This window comes from Lepus europaeus, chromosome 15 (assembly GCF_033115175.1).
Source record: "Lepus europaeus isolate LE1 chromosome 15, mLepTim1.pri, whole genome shotgun sequence".
Classification (NCBI taxonomy): Eukaryota; Metazoa; Chordata; class Mammalia; order Lagomorpha; family Leporidae; genus Lepus; species Lepus europaeus.
In genome coordinates this window covers 25,863,856-25,868,473 of record NC_084841.1, presented here as the reverse complement: position 1 = coordinate 25,868,473, position 4,618 = coordinate 25,863,856, and positions in this window count along the sequence as shown.

Genomic DNA, 4,618 nt, shown 5'->3' with positions numbered 1-4,618 from the left:
ATTCTGTGTTGCAATGCTGTGCTATTCCCCATAGAGCGCAATGTTTTGGAGAACCACTCTCTGTGCTTGTTATTTAGGTTGACAAGACCTTGCAAATGGACTGATGACTCTCCATGGCTGAAGAACACCACAGGTCGGTAATTTCCTTTGATTTGCTTTTTTATTATTCACTAACAGGGGTTAAAACCAGGCAGGATTGAGCATCAGGAGTTTTCGAGGCTGGAGATAAGAATCGCATCATTTTTCTTTCTTCTCTTCCTTCGCTCCTTTCTCTCTTTCGTCCTTCTTTGAAAGACAGAGAAACAGACTGACAGATTTCCCATCTGCTTGTTCACTCCCCAGATTCCCGCAATGACCTGAGCTAGGACAGGCTGAAGCCAGGAGCACAGAACTCCCTCAAATCTCCCCCATAGGTGCAAGGCCCCAGCTGTTTGAGCCATCACCTGCCGCCTCCCAGAGTGCACATCGCCAGGACGCTAGACTCAGAAATAGAGCCAAGAATGTCTTTCCCCAAAGAGAAAGAAAGAACTCCTGACTCATTTTCCGTTGTTGTTCAAGTATCACTTCCATGTTTTTCCCCAGGAGGAAGAAGAATTTTGTTACACTAGCAAACTTAAAGATTCTCCAATGAGATCTGATTATTTATCTGCAGTCACAGTAGCCCACAGGGTGAGCAAGACCAGGCCATGGCTGTAGAGTGGCCCCTTACCCAGAGGGGTAGCAGGCTGAGGATGGCACTAGAAGGAGTTGAAGGGAGGAAGGAGGAAAGCAGGTAGGCAGGATGAGTCCGTGTGGCCACCAAACAGAGCCCAGCCAAGAAAACACAGTACCCATGAGGGTACAGCCCTCTTAAATGCCCCTGCAAGCAAACCATTGGCATCAAGGATTTGAGAAGGTTCAAGATAGCCTCATAAGTATGCAGAGAATATTCATGAGGACTCTCTAACACTTTGCTACACTGTGGCGTAGTGGGTTAAGCCGCCGCCTGCAGTGCTGGCATCCCATATGGGCGCTGGTTTGAGACCTGGCTGCTCTGCTTCCTATCCAGCTCTCTGCTATGGCCTGGGAAAACAGTGAAAGATGGCCCAAGTTCTTGGGCCCTGCACCCCTTTGGGAGAACAGGAAGAGGATCCCGGATCCTGGCTTTGGATTGGCACAGCTCCGGCCATTGCAGCCAGTTGGGTAGTGAACCAGCAGATGGAAGACCTTTCTCTCTCTGATTTTCAAATAAATAAATAAATCTTAAAAAAAAAAAAAAAAAAGACATGGCCCTACAACCAGCAGTGGCAACATCACCTGAGCATTGGTTAGACATACAGAATCTCAGGTCCCCTCACCTAACTGAACAAGACCTCTGCATGGCTTGAATGTACATTGAAGGGCTCTGCACCAGCTTGAGAATGAACACAACTTAATGTTAAAACCTGCAGGCAAGGCAAGGGTTTGGCACCATGGTTAAGACGTCACTTGGGACGCCCACATCCTATATCAGGATGCCTTGGTTTGAGTTCCGGCACTGATTTTGATTCAGAGTCCAGCTTCCTGCTAATGTTACCCTGGGAGTCAGTAGATGATGGCTCAAGTACCTGGGTTCCTACCACCCACATGGGAGACCCGGATCAAGTTCCCAGCTCCTGCTTTTGGCTTGACCCAGCCCTAGCTATTGAGGGCATGTGCGAGGTGAACCAACAGATGAGAGAGAGAAAGATACTCATCTCTCTCTCTCTTCTGATATCTCTTGCAAATAAAATGAAAATAAAAAAATAAATAACAAAGCCCAGTAGATGACTGGCTTGAGGCCAGGCTGAGGTAATTCTAAGTTTTGGTGCCCAGAAGACTTGTGTGGAAAGATTCTGACCCAGTAGATGCTGGATAGGGCACTGCAATCTGTATTTTTAGCAAATACACAGAGACTTCTGATTCCTGAGGCTCCAAATGGTTTAGCTCTAGACAGATGTCCTGAGGGTGCCATGGATGTATGTGCAGAACACTACTTCAAATGCTTAACTAGCTGTTTTTTTTCTCTTTTTCCATTGCCCATTTCCAGCAGATAGATCATGTTGTGAAGGGGGATGAGGATGGAGGAAAGCGAGAGAGCTGGAGAGAGACAGCGCAGGGCACCACGACTGGGACAGGTGAAAGGACAGATGTCACTGAGGCCTGCAGCCTGGGACGCGGGGTCCTGACTGGTGCAGAGACAAAGTGGCTGCCTTCAGCGAGATTCCTGTGCCTTCAAGAATGGCATGAAGGGGCAGGGACTGTGGTACAATGGGCTAACATCCCATACCAGAGTACCAGTTCAAGCCCCATCTATGCCACTCTTCCAAGTGCTAGTGCTTCCCACTAGCACACCTGGGAGGCAGCAGATGATGGTCCCTGCCACCCCCATGGGAGGCCTGGATAGAGTTCCTGGCTCCTGGCTTCAGCCTGGCTCAACCCTGGCTGTTGGAGGCATTTGAGGAGTGAACTAGCAGATGGAAGATCTCTCTCTCTCTCTCTCTCATTCTCTGCCTTTCAAATAATATATCTTACATGCAGTTACACATCTAAAGTATTGCTTTTGCTTTATAACCTTGTAAGGCCAGTCTCAACCTTCCCTCCAAGGGAGTTTGGGGCACAGCTTAGGGGAAATCTTCCCTACCCTATATCAAGGGGACTATTAGGTCCATTATGAAGTTCTAGGAGGAATTTCAGAAATCCACATCCAAAAAATCCTCTACCCAACAATATCCCGTGAGAGGGAGGAAGAGGGGAAACAAAAGGCCCATAGCCATATCCATAAAAACTCCAGTCTGCATACAGCCTGGGCTTTCAGTCCCTTGCTGAGATGCCAGCCTGGTCTGTACTCTCTTCATTAAACTTGGCTATCGTGTTGACTGCCAGACAGGAGAGGAGGGGAGGGGTGGGGAGGAAACCTGGCAAGTGCATGGAAAGACTGTTAGTGGAAAGGGCCAGGAAGACAGAATGAGGGGCATGCCGGAGCAGCCTGCGTGAGTCAGTATGCAGGGGACAGTCCCCTACAGTAACAGGACTCGAGATCCACCGGGCCTCTGCCACCACCACCATCACACAGGAGATTCACAAGCCCTCCGGAGGCAGACTGCTGTCTGGCTCTGTCTTGCCATGAGATGCCCCGTGTCATCTTGGTATTCTGCAGAAAGTCCCCATCAGCAAGATCTGTCACCAGATGTGGCCCCTTCACCTTAGACTTCTCAGTCCCTAGAACTGTAATTTATTATCTTTATAAATTACCCAGGGGTAGACATGTAGCCTAGCAGACAAGATATCTGCATCCCACATTGGAATGTCTGGATTCAAGTTCCAGCTCCAACTCCTGATAAGAACTCCCCACCATTGCAGCCGGCGCCACAGCTCAATAGGCTAATCCCCCACCTGCAGCACCGGCACACCGGGTTCTAGTCTCAGTCAGGGCGCCGGATCCTGTCCCGGTTGCCCCTCTTCCAGGCCAGCTCTCTGCTGTGGCCCAGGAGTGCAGTGGAGGATGGCCCAAGTGCTTGGGCCCTGCACCTGCATGGGAGACCAGGAGAAGCACCTGGCTCCTGGCTTTGGATCAGCGTGGTGAGCCGGCCGCAGCGGCCATTAGAGTGTGAATCAACAGCAAAGGAAGACCTTTCTCTCTGTCTCTCTCTCTCACTGTCCACTCTGCCTGTCAAAAATAAATAAATAAATAAATAAAAAGAACTCCCCACCATTGCAGGCTCTGGGAGGCACTGGTGATTACTCGGGTAGATGGGTTCCTGCCTCCCACATGGGAGACCTGGATAGCTTTTCTGTCTCCTGGCTGCTTTGTCTTAGCTCTGGCCATTGTGGACACTTGAGGAGTGGAACAGCAGTAGGAACTGTTTCAAGTTAATCAATCAATAAAAATTTTTTAAATTACCCAGTCTGTTGGGGCAAGTGTTGTGGGTAAGCAGGTTAAGCTGTTACTCGCAACTTCAGCATCCCCTATCATGGTGCTGGTTTGAGACCTGGACATTCTACTTCTGATCAGATTCCTGCTAATGGGCCTGGGAAGGCGGCAGAAGATGACACAAATGCCTAGGCCCCTGCCACCCATTAAAGAGACTGAGATGGAGTTCCTGGCTCCTGGCTTCAACCTGGCTGTGGCAGCCATTTGGGGAGTGAGCCAGTGGATGGAAGATAGCTCGCTCTCTCTCTCTCTCTCTCTCTCTCTGCCTTTCAAATAAAATAACTAAATAATCTTTTTTTGAGAACTATGCAGTCTGTGATGTTCAGTTCTAGCAACAAGGAAACAGACTGAGACAGTGTTCTCATTTCTACTCTCCAAACTTCTCAAGAACAAAGTTCAGCTTTCCTGGCCAGTGCCGCGGCTCACTAGGCTAATCCTCCGCCTGTGGCTCCAGCACCCTGAGTTCTAGACCCGGTTGGGGCGCTGGATTCTGTCCTGGTTGCTCCTCTTCCAGTCCAGCTCTCTGCTGTGGCCCGGGAGTGCAGTGGAGGATGGCCCAGGTCCTTGGGCCCTGCACCCGCATGGGAGACCAGGAGGAAGCACCTGGCTCCTGGCTTCGGATCGGGGTGAACCAACAGAAAAAGGAAGACCTTTCTGTCTCTCTCTCTCACTAACTCTGCCTGTCCA